We start from the raw sequence: 20,352 nt of genomic DNA, 5'->3' as shown, positions 1-20,352 counted from the left end.
GCCAGCACATTCAACCATCTGATCAAGATCCCGTTGTAATCTGAGGTAATCCTCTTCACTGTCCACTGCACCTCCAATTTTGGTGTCATCTTACTAACAATACTTCCTATATTCACATCCAGATCATTGATATAAATTATGAAAATTAGTGGATCCAGCACTGATACTTTGTGACACCCCACTGGTCACAGGTCTCCAATCTGAAAAGCAACCTTCCATCACCACCCTCTGTCTTCTACCTTTGAGCCAGTTTTGTATCCAAATGGCTAGTTATCTCTGTATTCTATGAGATCAACCTTGCTAACCAGTCTCCCATGGGGAACCTTGTCGAACGCCTCACTGAAGTCCATGTAGATCATTTCCACTGCTTTGCCCTCATGAATCCTCTTTGTTACTTCAAAAAAAATTGACTCAAGTTCATGAGACGTGATTTCTCATACACAAAGCCGTTATTAATATCCAGGACTTAACTCTGTACATTGGGATCTGTGTCACCCAGTTATGAGTGTTAATATTCTGTATAAAGTTCACGTACACCAGGTTTGTGTTGGTGACTGTGTATTGAGTCATGTTAATATAACCCACACAGGTAAGTTCCATTTGAAAGGCAGTCCCTATATCCCGAACCCCGCTCCCATCTGCTCTGTTTCCATCCCCACCATAGACAGTAAGTAGGAGGAGCTCATGGAGTTTCCATGTGAGAGAGATTGAGGAAATCTTCCCTTCTTTCCACTAGCCCACCAGGAATTTGTGGTAGTGTCCTTACCTCTGAACCAGGAGGATCGGGCTCAGAGTTGAGTAACAGCATCTTTGAAAAGGCTGATTGGAAAACATGCCCAAGCCACCAGGGCATACTGTCTCCCAGCTGTCCCTGCCTGAGCCTCCAAACAGAACCTTCCTGTAGTTTCTCTCCTGTCAGACTCTCCCATTTCTCAGTTTGTTCAGGGTACCCTCCTGCTGCTGCACTGATCCTGTCCCTCACTGACCTGTCCATCCCCCAGTGTCATCCACATTCATTCATTGCTTACAATCTCCAGCCCTGACCCATCCACCCTATTGGGCAGCAGCTGCTGTCAATCACCCAGCTTCGTGTGTGATCTGGAGCATGTGCTGTCGGAGGGGAGACCAGTGCACGGGCGCAGTGCTGGCCAATTTTTAGTGTATGTGCAGGGCGGGTCAGTGCCAGGAGGGAGGCTGTGCGTGTGTGGGATTAATCTGTCATTGGCAGTTTCCTCCCTCTGGGAATAGGACCTAGGGAAATAGCCCCTGCCCCTGATATCGTGACAAGTGGTCGGCTATCAGTGGGGGGAGCATTTTGCAGAAAGTTATCAGAACTCGTGTGAAGATTCAGGAATGTTATGGAAAGGAACACAGATGGGCCTGCAATTAAAGTTCTAATTTGGTTCATCTTAGTTCAATCAGATATGACTTGGCCAGTGTGTGCAGGATGGTTCTCATCAGAGGGTCCATGTGGGGGAAATAAATAAAATGTTCCAGATTGGGGCAAAAAAATCAGTTTGGTTCTGACCAGGAAGGAAACCTGGGAGGTGGGGGAAGGATTCCCCAACATCCAGGAGGCTCCGAGTCAGACTCATTGATTTGATTAGATTAGATTTCCTACAGTGTGGAAACAGGCCCTTCGGCCCAACCAGTCCACACCAACCTTCAGAAGAGTAACCCACCCAGACCCATTTCCCTCTGACTAATGCACCTAACACTATGGGCAATTTAGCATGGCCAATTCACCTGACCTGCGCATATTTGGATTGTGGGAGGAGACCTTTTTTTGGTTCTTAGTCAGCAGGCAGGAGCGAGGAAGCTGATTTCAAAGAGAAGAGAGTGTGTGAGAGAACTGGGTGTGGAGGAAAAGGGGTGAGGAGATTGGTTTGGATTTCAGTTCACAGAAGAGAGCAATTGTGAGACTGAGATTTAAAGCTTTGGGGGAACAAAGAACCTACAATTTAATACTATCACTGTCTTATGAATTTCCATCCTGTGTTAACGGTGGTGACTTGATTTCTTTGTTGTAGGGTTCTGAAAGGGTGGATTTGTGGATAAGAAATTCAAATTGAATTTCACGTTCCGTTTTGATAGTTACTTGATCCGTGCCGATCTGAATATCATTGGCCTTTTCATGTGGAAGGAAAGGTGTGTATTCTGTCCATGGGCGAATATTTCAAATGTCAGTGTGACTGGAAACATTACTGAGACACAGCCAAATCCATGTTAGTGTGGTGAGTGTGGAGAGAGAGAGTTCATTTGTTGTTAACAGTCTGAAGAAACATGGCACATTTCCCAGGAACAATTAAGCTACAGATTTGTTTTGTATGAGGACAAATTTTTAATTAACCATGCAACCAGAAAGACACAAGGATGCCTGCTATGGAAAATGCTATGAAAACAGGATTGTTGTAAAGGAGTTAATTATCGATCATGGCTTGTAATCCATTGACGTTATCACGTCGGTTCCAGTGCCATGGGGAAACACTGGAAATGTGATGAGTGCAATGTAGGTTTCAGTTATTAAACTGGAAAAAGTGCATAAGAAAATTACAAGAATTTTTGCCAGGACTCAGGGGTCTGAATTATAGGGAGAGGTTGGACAAGCGAGGATTTTTTTTTTGTTTAGAGCAGTGGAAACAGAGGGTGATCTTTTCTGGAAGTATATAAGACCATGAGAGGCTTGGGTAAGGTGAATGCACTCCGTCTCTTTCCCAGTGATTCAAGGAGTGGAGGGCATCAGTTTAAGGTCGGAGAAGAAATTATGAAAGGGAACCTGAGGGTCAACAGTTCTACAAAGAGGGTGGTATGTATATATGGAATGAGGTGCCAGTGGAAGTGGTTGAGGTGGGTACATTAACAACATGTAAAAGACATTTGGACAAATACATGGATAGGAAAGGGTCAGAAGCAGATGGGCCAAGTGCAGGGAAACGGGGTTAGCGTGGATAGATATTCTGATCGGCATGGGCCAGTTTGGTCCAAAGGACCTGTCTCTGCTGTAGGATTCTGACTCCAAGTATATTTACTATTTCTCACGCTTTCTCTGGTAGCACCCTGGGATGTATTCCATCAGGGCAAAGAGACTTGTCCACCTTTAGCTCCATTAGCTTATCCAACTCTAACGCCTTCGTGATAATGATTGTTTCTTGGTCCTCACCTTCCTCAGTCTCCTTATCAATTACTGGCATGTTCTTCGTATCCTCCACTGTGAAGACTGACTGCTGTGTACTCCTATTCCTGAACCCTGCTGGATAGGAATAACTGGGCACAGAACTCTGAGAGGTCTTCTTTGAGTCTTTATTGATGAGACATAGCAGTTACCTGGATAGTGTACATGCAGAACACCTCCAGGCAGCATCAGGTAACTCCCCGCCTGTCCGATGTGCCGCTCCCATTCTCATACCTTTGTGGTTTGGGACTTTGAATAGAGACTGTCTCTCAGTATTATCTCCATGGCAACGGCAGTGAGAAAGTAGAGTTAAGCTCAACACTTTGTGGTTAAACCACATACCCCTCCCCCACGGCCCTGTGGCTCAGTCAGGTATCCAACAGGCACTTCAGTTTCAGTGGGGCTGTCTGTCAGGATTCTGATGTGGAGGAGCCGGTGTTGGAGCGGGGTGGGTAAAGTTAAAAACCACACATCACCAGGCTATAGTCCAACAGGTTTATTTGGAAGTACAAGCTTTTGGAGTGTGCTGTGATTTTTAACTTGATCAGGATTATCTCTATGGTAACAGTTAAGTGCTTCAACAATTACAGAGGCCATATGTTCCCCACACAATAGGTTCCCCTCTAGCAGGGTAAACTGTTATTCCGGCCATGAGGATAGCTACTCATCACTTTTCTCTCCCAATGCCATCTCGCTTTCTGTTGATCTTTAAAGATTTTCGAATCTCCTAGTTTCTCCATGGTCTTTGCCAATTTGTATGCTTTCTATTTCAATTTGATAGACTCCCTTATTTCCTTAGCTACCCATGGCAGATTACTCTTCTTTCCTACAGTCCTTCCTTTTCACTGATATATACTTTTGCTGAACAGTTTGAAAAATTCTTTGATATTCCTCCACTGTCTTTCAACGGTCCCACCCTAAAATCTTTGCTTCCAGTCTACATTAGCCAACTCCTGCCTCATCCTATTTTAGGTCTCCTTTGTTGAAGTACAGGATCTTGGGATTGGATTTAATCTTCCTGCTTTCCAACTGTATTCTAAATTTAACCAGACTTATCACAAGTCTTTTTATCAGATTACGAGGTGAGACAATGTTTCCTGGGTGTTTTGGTTTTCATTGTCAGAGACCTTGGCTTTGTAATAAAGTACAGGATAGATATTCACAACACCGTATTCTGGACGGTGTGAATGTATTACACAGCCTAAACCATAAATCACTGTCTCCCCTCAGTTTACATGATTTGGAGATGCCAATGTTGGACAGGGGTGTATAAATTTAAAAATCACACAACACCAGGTTATAGTCCGTCAGGTTTAATTGGAAACACACTAGATTTCGGAGCGTTGCTCCGTCAGCCTGATCCAATTAAACCTGTTGGACTATAACCTGTTGTGTGATTTTTAACTCACCTCAGTTTAAAAATGTAAAATCATTATCTCCCACATACTTCCTCACTATCTAAGTTTGGAACGCTAATCCATCTGACTATCCTGCTTTTTTCGAAAATCTCCTTTGGTGAAGGTGGTGAGTGTTGGATTCAGCTTTCAGGTTATTACCGTAAGAAGATAAGCCCTGGGCCCAGGAGAGGCAATGCAGCCCTTTGAACCAGCTCCACCATTTAATACGGTTATGATTGAGCTCACCTCGGTCTCAGCTGGATTTTCCAGCTCTCTCTCACCCTTCAACTCATTGCAAAATCAACATCTGTATCTCTTCAGTACATTTGCTCATTGTCCTGGCATCCACTGCATTTTGAATAGGGAATTCCACAGATTCACAGCACATTGAGATAAGTACATTCTTCTTCATGAGAATAGAATAGAGTCCCTACAGTGCAGAAACAGGGTAATCACCCATGGAGTCCACACCAACCCTATAATGAGCATCCCATTCAGACTCTCCCATTCCCTGTATTTCCCATGGTTATTGGCTTAACCTGCACACGCATGGATACTGTGGGCAATTTAGCATTGCCAATCCACTTAACCTATTCATCTTTGGACAGTGGGATGAAATTGGAGCACCCAGAGGAAACCCGCACAGACACGGGGAGAACATGTAAACTCCACACAGTCGCCTAAGGCTGGCACCAAATCCAGGTCCCTGACGCTGTGAGTCAGCAATGCTAACCATTGAGCCACCTCTGCTTAAAATCTCCTCCTCCTATTAACCTCCCCACGCCCCAGTTGGTTGAATCTATATTCCTTATATCAGAAAATCAGGTTGTGGAAGCAGATATCTCAGTAAAACCCAATGACAGTCCATATGTTCTGTGTATCTGAATGGGGATTCAAAGTTTGTGCGAAGATTTGTAGCTCGGGTGCTCGTTGTTGTGGTTCTGTTCGCCGAGCTGGAAGTTTTTGTTGCAAACGTTTCGTCCCCAGGCTAGGCGACATCATCAGTGCTTGGGAGCCTCCTGCAAAGCGCTTCTTTGATGTTTCCTCCGGTGTTTATAGTGGTCTGTCCCTGCCGCTTCCGGTTGTCAGTTTCAGCTGTCCGCTATAGTGGTTGGTATATTGGGTCCAGGTCGATGTGTTTGTTGATGGAGTTTGTGGATGAATGCCATGCCTCTAGGAATTCCCTGGCTGTTCTCTGTCTGGCTTGCCCTATGATCGTAGTGTTGTCCCAGTCGAATTCATGTTGCTTGTTGTCTGCGTGTGTGGCTACTAAGGATAGCTGGTCGAGTCATTTCGTGGCTCGTTGATGTTCATGTATGCGGATTGTTAGCTGTCTTCCTGTTTGTCCTATATAGTGTTTAGTGCAGTCCTTGCATGGTATTTTGTACACTACATTCGTCTTGCTCATGTTGGGTATCGGGTCCTTCGTTCTGGTGAGTTGTTGTCTTTGCGTGGCTGTTGGTTTGTGTGTCATTATGAGTCCTAGGGGTTGCAGTAGTCTGGCTGTCAGTTCTGAGATGCTCCTGATGTATGGTAGTGTGGCTAGTCCTTTTGGTTGTGGTATGTCCTCGTTCCGAAGTCTTTCTCTGAGGCATCTGTTGATGAAGTTGCGCGGGTATCCGTTTTTGGCGAATACCTTGTATAGGTGTTCCTCTTCTTCTTTTTGCAGTTCTGGTGTACTGCAGTGTGTTGTGGCCCTTTTGAATAGTGCCCAGATTCAGCTTCGTTTGTGTCTGTTGGGGTGATTACTTTCATACTTTAGGACTTGGTCTGTGTGTGTGGCTTTCCTGTATACCCTTGTAGTGAATTCTCCGTTCGGTATTCTCTGTTCTATAGAATGGGGATCCTATACACAACACCCTCCAGTCCACACTTTTCTTTCACTTTCCTGAGACAGGGCTCCAGTGGCTTCAGGGGGACTACAACTCCCACAATACCTGAGGCAGGGGCCACACGTGTGGGGGGAAACACGGCACTGTACATGTACAGAATGTGGGTGGGTTTTGGAGATGTGCTTTGGGTATGTATACTTTGCGTAAAGAATTTCACACTGTGATTGGCTGGAGGAGGAATGTATCTGCTTATAGTATTGATCAGTGGGGGGTCAAAGTGTCACTACACCCATGTACGACCACTCTCCATCCCCAATTCATTGTAATGGTGGGAATCAACTAATGGGGAACTAAGAAGGATGTGACCCATTCTCCCAGACTGAAGGTTCCTCTTCTGTCCAGGATCTGCCACCTCCCTTTCTGTTTTCTTTTGTCTCATTCTTCTGTTACATTATTGACTTGCAGCAACTGAAGGGAAACGAAGTGAACCCAGAAAGGGTGCAGAGTTTAACCAGGGACGGGAAGTGGTGGCATGGATCTGTTTATCAGCAACTCCATGAGAATGGGGAGGGTGCATTTTAGAGGGTAGCAGAGTCAGAATGGTGGGAGAGAGTAAGTGGGCTGCAGAGTTACAGCTTTGGGGGAAGAAAGGGGAAAAAGATATTCCAGAGAAACGAGAATTGTCTGCTCTGAATTTCTAACCTGTACATATTCCTTTATACAGGGTGCTAGATGGTGAAGATTTGCAGACTGAAATCTCAAAATCATTGCAGATCGTGATTAAATTAAACAACATTTGAAGAACCAAAGATAGAGAATCACTCGGCCAAAATCCTGCAACACTCTCCCTCCCAGCATTGTCGGTCTATCTGCGCCAAATAGACTGTGAATGGTTCAAGACATCAGCTCACTACCATCTTCTCAAGGGTAACTAGAGATGGGGAATAAATGCTGGCTGAGCCAGTGATGCCCATATCCTAGAAACGGTTTCTATCTTTAGTTGCTGAAACCCAGTTGCTGTTCCTGCAGGATAATGAGGGACGCTGAGTGCATCCTCCAGGAGGCAGAACTATCACATTACCCCTGCCTACACCCACACAATAACACAACAACACCACTGGAACAAAAGGCAGTGAAGCCAAAGGAGGGCTTACATATAGTTCTTCGAGGTAAAGTCATGAAAGGGGATTGGAACACAGCAGGAACAGGAGACTGAGCTGGATGGTCAGCTGTTTCCCACTGAATGGTGGAGCAGGATTGAAAGGCTGAATCGTCTCCTCCTGCTGCTATCTCCCAGGTCTCCCATGGAGCCGGGGTAGGAAGGAGTAGGCAGGGATTCTCCAGGAGATTGCACTTCGACAATAGTTTTCAGTGAGGGATGGTTTGATGGATTTTATTTAACATTTATCCTTAACACAAGGTTTGTAAATTTTGGTTTTAAAATGTTGTAAAAGTTTTTTGCAGAGCAAATAAAATTAAAGAAAATAACGTAAACTGTCTGAATATAACAGTTTTAAAACTTTCAACCTGTGTAAAACAAAATCCTATCTATTCCCGGACACCATCACTTTCCAGCTACTCAAACTCCAGGGAAATATTCCCTCACTGTCTGAACCTTAGGTTTGATTTAACTACTTTTCAGTTCTCGTTCTGTGAGCTGTGAAGCGTTCTTTTTCCCATTTCTCCGACCCAGAAATTGAGGACTGCAGATGCTGGAAACCAAAGCCTAGATTAGAGTGGTGCTGGAAAAGGGCTTATGCCAAAACGTGGATTTTCTGGCTCCTCTGATCCTGCCTGACCTGCTGTGCTTTTCCAGCACCACTCTGATCTAGACATATCATCACCAGCAGTAAACCATTTGTGTAACCAATTGAATATTTCCAAACAAAGCCCATTACGGGCCAAGCAAACCATTACAAGTGACCGAGTGAGAAGGGACTAAATCAAAATAGAGTTGTGTGGATGGGGCAGCGGTGGAGATAAAGCACTATATCCCCTGCGGTGCCCACCTCTATCTACAGGCATTGAGAGAATTGATGCACACCACATGCTCCTTCTCCAAGGACACCCTGCTGTGTAGCCTTTATCCTCAATCATGGAATAGAATCCCTACAGTGTGGAAGGAGAGCATCCGAAGAACATCACACCCAGAGCACTCCATCCCTGTAACCCTGCATTTTCCATGGCTGATCCACCTCGTTTGCACAGTCCTGTATACTGTGGACACGTTAGCATGACTGATCCACTAACCTGCACATCTTTGGACTATGGGAGGAAACTAGAGCACCTGGAGGGGACCCACACTATCATGGGGAGAATGTGGGAACTCCACACCGGCTGTTGGCCAAGACTGGACTCCAACCTTGTACCTGATGCTGTGAAGCAGCAGTGCTACAGTCACAAATTAAATCAAAACAGATGATCCCTGTTTATTGTCACATTGCTGTTTGTGGAGACTTACTGCACTGAGAGATGCCCTGAGGTTCAGAAAGTGGCAATGTTAGTTCAGTCACCTCCAGCCGAGTTATTGTGGTTAACAACAACATCAATACTCCAGCAGTGTCATCACGTACAAGGTCCTGTCCTGACTCTGATGGACAGTAACATCAGAATCAGAGTCCTGCAGTCCACACGGAGCAGAGGGATGACCACTTCCCTGTGTGCACTCACTGGTCTCTCAATCGTGTTGAAGGCGCAGCAAATCCCTTGTCACACAGAGGGGTGAACAGCTCCTACCGTGTGAACCCGCTGGGGTCTCGGAGACAGGATGAATCACTGAATCCCTTCTCCCACACTGAATTCCTAATTCTAACTGAGTACATCCTCCTGTTTCCTCAGTTGTTTTTGACAATCTCATTCCCCTCGCACCAGAACCCGTTCCAGTGTTACAGAAACAGCAGAATGGTCAGCTGCAGCTGGTCACCTGACTGATCACTGGACATGAACGGTTCATTCTCCACAGATGCTACCAGACCTACTGAATGTTTCCAGCAATTTCTGTTTTTATTTCTGATTTCCCAGCATTTCCAGATGTTTGCTTTTCCAATACTAATCTTGTCTGTTGCAGAGGAGTTTATTGATGAGATTAGAGGGGTTTGAAAGTTGTACGTTAGGTCACACATCAGCTATGATCATCCTGAATGGCAGAGTAGGGTTGAGGGGCTGATGGCCTTCTCCTGTTCCAATGAAAGTTATCCATCGGCAGCTTGTGGTAACATTCCCCCTCACTGCTCACTTCACCTCCACGTCGAACACACTGTTACTGACTGAACAAACCTCCTGTGTTTGAACTAAACCTGCTCATGTTCTGTGGCTCCCTCTCCTGCCATCCGGATTTAACTCTCATCATGGAATGCTGTCTTGTATTGCTGCAGGAATGCCCACAAAGGACTCAGCCTGCAGTCTGTATCCACTGGGGTCCACAATCACCGTTTATTTCATTCTTCCTCTCTCATTCTGGCTATTGAACTCTCGGTTTCAATCCATTCTCCTGTCATGCTCTTAAACATGTCCATGTGGGTGGACGAGAGGCAGCTGGGATTTAATGAAGGGAAGTGGGTATTAGGCGGAAGCACGAGGAGCGGCGACAGCAAAGACAGTTCTCATTGTAACGGCAGAGTTTCTCCATGACCCAGTGAGTGGTGAGGCACCTGAGTTTGTGGGGGAGGCAGATTCAATCAGGGATTTGGTAAGACACTCAGGCACTGACCTGTCCATCTGACTGTTAACTCAGACAGAAAGAAAGATGCACATTTAGATAGCACCTTTGATGATTTGGGGCAATGAAACATGCTTCCAACCCAATGATTGCAACCACAAATCTCTGAAAACACAGACACAAAGCTTTGTACTTGTACCAGGCTGTCTCTGAGCCTCCTCTTTTCTTGAGAAAAGCGTTTTGAGCTGTTCAGCCTTTTCTGGTGATTATTACCGCTATGTTCCTGTGAGATTCTGACTGAACCTTTATTTTCCTGTTCCTTGTGAGTGATGAAAGTAGCAGAAACAGTTCCTGACCTGTGAGGGGTTTCGGTTGGTGTATTTATATTTATAAATCCATTCCCACCCTCACATACAGTGTGAAATTGATGTAAAACTGAAGGGAAGGAGTGAGTGAGCACCCACACAATCATATGTATCTGAGTTGAATGAACCTGGCATTAGGAAAATGTGACAACAATCACAACTAGTTAGAATCACAGAATCCAGTGGGTGCAGAAGGAGTCTATTCGGCCCATCGAGTCTGCAATGACCTGCTCACCTACCGAACCCCCATAACCTCACATTACCCATGGCTAGCCCAACTCACCTGTATTGCACACTGCGGCCATGTTAGCATGGCCAATCCAGTAACGTTACACATTAGGGGGAGGGTCACAAATTACACCCAAATGCTCGGAATTGTGGATGAAGGCTCACAAAAACTTGACTCTGACTCAAATGCTCTGCTTTTCAAAATAAAATCTGGGGGAAACTGCAACCGGAAAGATTTCTGATTATCTCAGGAGGAAGAGAATTCAAAACTTACGCTGTTGACCCAGGGGGCGCAGTGAAAGTTACAGAGGTCTGGGAACCATTAGAAATGTAACAGGTTGTGAGCAAGGTGGGCGTGAGACAAGGTCAAAAAGACTGTCTGTCACAGGAGAGATTAAACAGCAGAAATGGTAGTCCCTCAAGGCCACGGGAAATGGAATTAGGGCTGGGAAAGAAACAAGGAAACAAGGTGTGCAGCTGTCAAAGAAATACATTTAAAAAACAGATTATAAAAGCATAGAGGGCAGAGTTCACAGTCTGAAATTGTTGCTTTCAATGGTGAATACAAAAAGCTGTAAAGCCTGGGGAGTTCTATTACAGCCAACACATACAGAATGGGCCAAGTGGCCTCGATCTGTGCTGTAACTTGCTGATTTTTTTTCCTGACATTTGTAGTTCAAGTCTGATGACGCTATTAACTTTTCAAATTGGACTGGAGTTTAATATTCTGGAGAAATGTCAAATAAATCACATTGATTACATTGTGCAGACCTTAGTCCATAACCCTGCATGTTCCAGCATTTCAGTGACATCCTGCCGGTGGGACAGGACATACAGGGATGGTGACAGTGGTGTCTAGGACACTGTAAGCTATGATTCTGTGTGTATAATTGTGTCAGGTTGTTGCTTGACTAGTCTGCATTCCAGCTCATCCAATAAGATGATCGCAGGGTGAGACACTACAGTTGGAGCTCATCTGCTCGCTAGTTCCTTTCCTTTCTGCTTTTTTTAAAATGTCTTTCTCTCTCACTCTCCCCTTTGCAGACTTTGACACAAGTGTCTCAACATTGAATCATAACAAAAGTTTTGAAAAAACCATGTCTCTACAAGAAATTCAATGGCGGAAAATATATTATTCTTGCATCAACTACATTTTTAAACAAAAACAATCCTGTTCAATAAACTCTGTCTCATTTCTTCCTTCAATTCTATCAAGCGAGCTATTATATTTTGTCCCTCAGTTAACCAATCTTAATAAATATCCAATCAATTTCAGAGCAACATGCTTACAAAGTATTGAACCAATTTATCTGTTTAGGTTTTAGCATTAGTTATCAAGTCATTACCATTGCAATAATTGCATAATAATTGGTCTGGGTAACAAGTATACTGAGGTTCACAATTTAATTTATTGACTATTGGAAAAATAGTACGATATATCTTTTTTTCAGGATTCTAACAGTAATTATTAAGGCATTTGCATTACAATAATTATAGTATGCTTTAGTTTAGTCTTGCTAACAACTACAGTGAAGTTGATATCTGAATTTAATCCAATCTTCCCTTGTACCTATACAGTAATATAAAAATCCATTTTATTTCCAATCAGCACACCTACAAAAGAATCCATTATTTCTGATGCAAAATGCACTGTTAAAAATATGACTTTTGCTCATTTGAATGATCTGTGTCATCCCAGCCTTATAAATTTAGAAAAACCTAATTACTTTTCCCTGCAACAATTCCTGTTCGTTTTTGCAGATAGCACAGTCAAATAGCAAGATGAAATTTATCATTATTCTTAAGTATGCTAATAGAATTTTGAAAATCTATATGTTGCTAATATATAATCGTTGTTCATTTCAGTCCATAGAATATAGAACAGTACAGCACAGTACAGGCCCTTTGGCCACGATGTTGTTCCGATCCTTTATCCTACTCTAAGATCAAACTAACCAACATGCCCTTCAGTTACTATCATCCATGTGCCTATCCAAGAGTCGCTTAGATGTCCCTGATGGATCTGAATCTACTACCACCACTGGCAGTGCATTCCACGCACCCACCACTATCTATAAAGAAACTATCTCTGACATCTCCACACAACTTTCCCAATTCACCTTAAAATTATGCCACTTTGTGGGGAAAAGTCTTTTATCATCCACTCTATCTATGCCTCTCGTCATCTTACACAAAGCTATCAAGTAAGCTCTCACCCTCTTTCACTGCAATGAGCAAAGACCCAGTTCCCTCAATATTTCTTCAGAAGACATGCCTTCCAGTCCAGGCAACGTCTTGATAAATCTCATCTGCACCTTCTCTAAAGCTTCCGCATCCTATGTACAATGAGGTGATCAGAACCGAACACAATATTCTAAGTGTAGTCTCACCACTGATCCATAGAGCTGCAGCATAACCACGTGGCTCTTAGACTCAATATCCCTGCTAATGAAAGCCAACACACCATACACTGTCTTAATAACCCTATCACCTCGGATGTCAGCTATGAGGGATATATGGACGTGCACCCCACAATCCCTCTTTTCCACCACATTGTCAGGAATCCTGCATTTAATCTGAAAATATGCACTCATATTTGAAATTCCAAAATGAATAACTTCACATTATCCCAGGTAGAATTCCATCTGCCACTTCTCAGCCCAGCTCTGCATTATGTCAATGTCCTCTAGCAGCCTACAAAGGCTCTCCACACTATCCACAACTCCACCAACTCTCGTGTCATTGGAAACTTTCTAACCCACCCTTCCACTTCCTCATCCAAGTCATTTATAAAAGATCACAAAGAGCAGAGGCCCCAGAACTAATCCCTTCAGAACACCATTGGTCACCGTGCTCCAAGCTGAAAACTATCCATTTAATCTCACCTTGTCTTCTGTGGGCCAGCCAATTTATTATTTAACCAGGCAGGTTTCCCTGTATCCCAGACCTCATTACTTTCTAAATGAGCCTACCATGTGGAACCTAATCAAACACCTTGCTAAAGTCCAGACATACCACATCCACTACTCTGCCGTCACCAATGTGTTTGTCACATCCTCAAATAATTCAATAAGGTTTGTGAGGCATAACCTGCCGCTCACAAAGCCATGCTGACCATCTATAATCAATCTATCCTTTTCCAAATAATCATAAATCCTGTCTCTCAGAATCCTCTCCAATAATTTGCCCACAACTGATGTAAGACTGACTCATCGATGATTCCCAGGAATATCTCAGTTGCCTTTCTTGAATAAGGGAATGACGTTTGCCACCCTCCAATCATCTGGTATGACTCCAGTGGACAGTGAGGATGCAAAGATCATCGCCAAAACACAGTAATCCCTTGACTCCCTTCCCATAACAACCTAAGTTATATCCTTTCTGGCCCAAGGGACTTATCTATCCCCATGATTTTTCAATATTTTCAGCACATTCTCCATCTTAATATCAACCTGTTCGACCATATCAGCCTGTTTCACATTGTTCTCACAAAGAACAAGGTCCCACTCACTCGTGAATACTTAAGCAAAATACTCATTCAGGACCTCCCCTACCCCCTCTGACTCCTGGCACAAGTTTGCTTCACTCTAAGGGGTATAAATGTGGAATTATATCTTAGCACTGAATTAAAGATATTGCAGTGTACAATCACTCGATTACTTTGAATATTGAACTGTATTTTAACTGAGAAAACACAGTTAAATTGATTTGATTATATTCACTTCATGCTCACATTTATTGTATTTCGAACCACAATAAGTTTCCTTTTTACATATATAAAACTTACTTAAAATTAATCGCATGTTTATGTAAAGAAAATCGACTTACCATCTGCTTGTTCCTTCCTTTTTCAATGCCTATTCAGTTTGAATTTGTGAAAGTTGTACGTTGTTGAAAGGAAGGGAAATTGTCTTCAGCTGAATATTCACATTGAGTGACTGATGCATATTAGAAATCAAAGTACAATGATCACACAGTTTTGTCAATTTGTCTTTCAAAGAATTGTCATGAGATTCCTGTTTATTTAAATTTATCATTCCTTTATTCCATTGTTATTGTAAAATATTGTTTAATTTCCAGTCCATTACACACAGAAACTACCTGATTAATTCCCATCCAAATTACTGCAATAAACAGCTGATGAGTTTTGATTTGAGTTACCACATTAAACATAATATTGCAGTCCTGCCGTCCTGAGTGGGAACATTATGAAAGGAGCTTGTGGAGCTGTGGCATGGTCTCTGTTACTAGACCCGAGGGAAGGTTTCAAATCACAACTTCAACAGAAATATATCAAGAGCTGCTCTGAATGGTGATTAGAGATTACACAAGCACAGATTGAATTGCTTTTCAATCCAACATTAGATCTGCTTTTATCTATTATAAGAATAATCACAAAATGTGATACTTATTTGTGTCAGGTTACCAAGAAATATGTGTATACGTATCCCCTACTTTTGGAAAGTTTGCTTTAGCCACTTTGCTTTTACAAAAGACTTACATCTGCCCCTGCTTTCTCTAACTGGAAGAAATCTGAAGAGGTTTTCACTTTTACGAAAAAAAAGGAAAAAGATTAAAGCTTCTTCGATTTATGCCTTTTCAGCTTATGTAAGGTTTCATAATAACGCTGTACTTTCAGATAGTGGGGATACCTGTATCTAATTCTATTGCTTATAAGTTCCTGGAGAATATTTGAAAATGTTGCAGAATTAAAGATTACGATGAGATTGATCCTTTATTTTGTTGCAAAGGGGCAAGTTCAAACAATTGATACACATTAAACATTATTCTGTCGTGCTATAAATTGGAAATAAAGTTGATATCTTCTTCAGGAAACTAACAAATGCTCCCACCTATTACTTGACAGTCAGCTGGTTACCTACTATGTAACTAAATGTTGTGATTCATCTAAATATTCCTCTGTCCTTTGATCAAAGTGAATATGTAATTGTTGTTCAGTTTATGAATTGTCAGAAGCTTGTTTTTATTTTTCCATTCACCTGTTCATTTTGACCGTAAGATTGAAATGCTTTGAAAATATTCGAGTTTGTTAATTTAAAAATAAGGTTTGCACATCTCTCACATATCTCACTTCTTGTATTATGATTCAAGAATGTTTTCTGGTGGGATTCTAGTAAATACCAAACATTTGTTGGCTTCAAATAAGGTCTTTAACACCCAGTTATCAATCTGTTGTTAATGTTTCAGCTGTTACATTGACATTGATTCGGTACTCATTCAGAGACATCAAGTGACAATTATAAACTACTTGCAGGATTATTGAATTGAAAGAAAGATACAGACTTGGAAACATTTTTTTTTTAGAAATGTAAGCTGTTCAAGAATTCTATATCGCCTTCCATTGGTTTTCTTGCCCAGAATGTAAATTTATAATTCATGTGAATTTTATTGTGTTCTGTATTTTGAAATTTGTATCAGATTTAAGAAGAAAAAGAGGAGCAATTAACATGAAAACTTCAGTGAATAGAAAGCGCAGTAAATTAAATTGACAGAGGTAAGTTTTAGTATTGTCTCTGAATGTTCAAATATTTCTAATAGCAAGAGCGTTGTGCCTGTAAAGCACAGCAGGTCAGATAGCATTCAAGAGAAGCAGAATCAACGTTTTGGGCATAAGCCCTTCAGGAATCTTTTCGATACACCAGGTTTGGAGTAGTGAATCCTATATAAGATATGTATTTGCTAAACTCTGTGTGCCTTATTCCAGGCACCACGCTTGCAAGCGTCTAATAAACAAACTGATTGCTTCAGATCTTGTCTTGGGCTGAAATTATTGAAGTAAGTGAGCATTGTTTCTCACAGTCTGTAATTTAAATTTACTGTGCTTTCTATTCTCTCAACTTTTCATATTAATTGCTCCTCGTTTTCTTCTTAACTTTGAGACAAATCTCAAAATTCCGGGCACAATTAAAGCGATATCAATTATAAATTAGTATCTGGACAAGAGAACCAATGAACAGCTACATAGACCTCTTGAACATGGGGGCTGGGCATTGAGAATAGAGGATCAGTGGTTAACACTCCTGTCTTACAGTGTTATGCACTTGGGTTTGATTCCATCTTCGGCCATATGTTTGTGTGGAGTTTGCATGTTCTGGTTTTCTCCTACATTCCAAAGATATGCAGGTTAGGTAAATTGGCCATGCTAAGCTGTACGTTCTGTTCAGGGATGTGTAGGTTATGTGCATTAGTCAGGGGTAAATGTCCAGTAATCTGAGAGCAGAATGGTGCCGAGTGGATTATTCTTTGGAACGTGAGTGCAGACTTGTTGGGCCAAATGGCCTGTTTCCACACAGTAGAGATTTCATAAACTTAGAATTGTGTTTCGCTAAACAAAACTGACATTTTTTTAAAATGTTGCATTTAAACCTAATCTTTAACTGTCAATTGTCAATCTTGTAAAATATCACAATGCTACAGAAATCAATGTTCAAACAAAACAGTGCACATTAAGCCACACAAAGATCTTCATGACCATCTAATCACTGTTCAGTGGAATAATCACAGGAAATATCTTATTGTTCCTGAGATCAATCACCACTATCACAGAAAGGATCTGGTTATCATTCCCTTCAATAAATGCAATCGTTATACTCTGGTATTTCAGTTCAGTCGTTATACACCATACTGGTTGATCAAAGCATGGTTATTCTTTATTATGAAGGGCCAAGGGTTCTAACGGCAAGATGTTGTTCGATCTGATTTGTTGTATGTTCTCAAACAAGTTTTCACTATAGATATTTCAAAAATGTGTTTATTTGGTCTTGTTCAACTGCTGATGCTAACATTTTCAGTTCATGTTCATTAAGCATATTTGGAGAAAGTGAGGAAAGCTGTGGTGTTGGAAAAGTGCAGGCACATTCAAATTTGTCTGTCACATCTACCATTGTCTGCAGGTACGTTTCATTCTTGTATGCACATTTTAGCTAATACAAAACAATTATATATTTCCTTCACATAGTTTTCATTCTTGATGAGTAGTGCTGGAAGAGCACAGCAGTTCAGGCAGCATCCAAGTAGCTTCGAAATCGACGTTTCGGGCATTTGCCCGAAACGTCGATTTCGAAGCTACTTGGATGCTGCCTGAAATGCTGTTGCTCTTCCAGAACCACTAATCCAGAATCTGGTTTCCAGCATCTGCAGTCATTGTTTTTACATAGTTTTCATTCTTGTTGACTCAGCTCTTGGTTGAAACCATTATACACTGGTGTGAGTGCATAAACCTTGCATAAATAATTATGTTGCAGAAGTGACACTACTTTACCTATATCCCAAAATTTCCCCGTTTTTCTTTAATTACCATTTGTTATCTTCTGCATTTTTCTTTTAAGCATTACCTCCAAAATTCAGAAGCATCATTCCGGAGATTTCATCCATCTTGGACTCACTCATCCCCTCATTATTTAATCGACAAAGTTCCTCTGCCTGATTCCATTTTAGGGGTATCTGTTTTATTAAGGCTGTCTGAATCAGTCTTTGGGTGAGTCCTCGTATACAGGGCATGATGCAACAGCCAATGGCTACCAATACCCCGGCTACTACTATCAGGGAAGTAAGGATGGAAACCACCACCCCCTTCCATTTTCCAAACCATGATTCACGCCATCCCGTGAGAGATGTGTCTACTCCTGAATTCTCAGCCAGTTCCTCTGCTAAGGTAGTCAATCCCCTTAACACCCGAGTAATTGAACCATCAGGTGCAGTGTTATTAGGAATAAAGGTGCAACAGCTTCCTCCTAACATCACACATACACACCCTTTTTCTGCTAAAATCATATCGAGGGCCATTCTGTTTTCCCATGCCATCCTATTTGTCGCATCAAGCTGTTCTGATATTCCTTTAACCACATCTATTGTATAATTTATAAATCGCTGTTGATTATAGAAAATGTAATTTATCCAATCTACATTTTTATTAATTGTTACCCACCAAAAGAGAGCTGACTCATAGGCTGCTGCAATATGATTACGAGCCTTGAACTCATCTGGTACCCTCCTAGGGACTCCTACAGAATCGAGATAAATCCTGTCATCGAAAGAAGTGTCTAACAGTGATCTCTTACTCCTTCCCTTTTTCCCACTATCTTTTCCTCCTCAAATGCCAGGATAAATGGAATTACCAATTGTACAATTGCACATATCCCTCTCCAATCCGGTGGTAGGGTGGATCTCAATATTTCGCCTCCACAGTACCACCACAGATCCGCTCGGGGAGCCTTTGGTGCTGAGTAGTTCCCTCCCTTGTCCGTTTCGGTGACATTCTTAATCTCTGTACATACTTTCAGCTCCCCCAAATCTCTAGACCGATTTGTACCTCCTCTACCCACACACGACGTGTGATTTCCAACTGCGGTTGAAAACATAGTGGGGCTTTTGAATCTTTCTTCTCCAAGGGAGCGAAAATAAGAGATAGGGAGGTACAATTCCTATCATTCCATGCAGTCTTATCCTGATACAGGGCTATCATACATTTCATGTCCTTCCTGTCTCACTTCCACTCAAGCGGAAAGGGAACCACCTGGGCCACTGGACTACTGGAGGCACATGCATAGCAATTGCTCTTGTTCAGACCTTTTACACTATACTTTAACCATTCAACCCAGGCATTTGCATCCCCGTATCCAGTTTCTATTTTGATGGTCTGTTTCAAGTCCTTCATCTCTATAATTTTTACTACTTTAGGATCATCGGGAGGGGTGAAAGGTTGTACCTTATTATCCAATAGTTCTGCCCGTTTTCCCTGTCCTACGCTAATTTGAAAACAACAGCCCGAGAAATCCTTCCCGTTTGCTTACATTTCTATCCCAAATGTTTTATCTAATTGTATTTCATAGGTGCCCACACCCTCCCCCCACCTCCCACAATTGCTTTGAGCCATGTGGTTTTCTTTACCATTAGGTCTATTGGGTTACACTTTTTATCGGGACAATCGCAAACTGGTCGGAAGGAGGGCCCAGTGTACTGTGACGAGACCATTATACCAAGTACCATCCCCAATGGACTTAAGATGTATCTCTGAGCTGCGGTACTGTCTCTGATAATCTACATCCCCACGATTTACTAAGTTACATGCATCAGATCTATTGCTTGCTGATTATCAGACTCAGGGACCGTTAATAACACATATGAAAATTATATTTGACAAAATCCCAATACTAAGAGAGCTAGCATCATAACTCTAAGCATCCCCGGCATTCTATAAATTGTGCTGAAGCACAAAAAACCTTAATACACAATCCTACAGAAATAATCCCGCGCTCGTATCGCCACTGTATAATCAGTTACTCTAAGTCCCTTCAGCCTGAGTTTCAGCGGGTCTTGCGTTGATTCGGCTGTCCAGACTTCTTCCTCAACTGGACATTTTACTAGCCCTTTGATCCGTGTGTAGTGAGTCCAGCCTTTCTCCGCTGTCCTTATTGCCGTTTCGGTCAAAGGATCCTGATATGGCCCTTCCCAATCCGGCTGCAATTTAGTCTCTGTCCATGATTTTACTAAGCCCCAATCTCCCGGCCGGATGGGATGGGCGGTGAATTCAAGGGGCGGAGTCTGTGCCAATAAACCCTGTTTCCTGAGGAAAGACAAAGCGGCGGACAAGCCGAGTATATACTTCTTTAGAACAAGTCTTCAGTTTCGGGAATTGTCAATTCTCCGTTCTTTCCCAGATAAGGTAATGCAAATATGA

This window comes from Chiloscyllium plagiosum, unplaced genomic scaffold, assembly GCF_037043375.1.
Source record: "Chiloscyllium plagiosum isolate Xiang-an unplaced genomic scaffold, Cpla_swu_hap1 HiC_scaffold_39, whole genome shotgun sequence".
NCBI lineage: Eukaryota > Metazoa > Chordata > Chondrichthyes > Orectolobiformes > Hemiscylliidae > Chiloscyllium > Chiloscyllium plagiosum.
The sequence above is the reverse complement of the archived record's forward strand: the minus strand, read 5'-3'. Positions refer to the sequence as shown.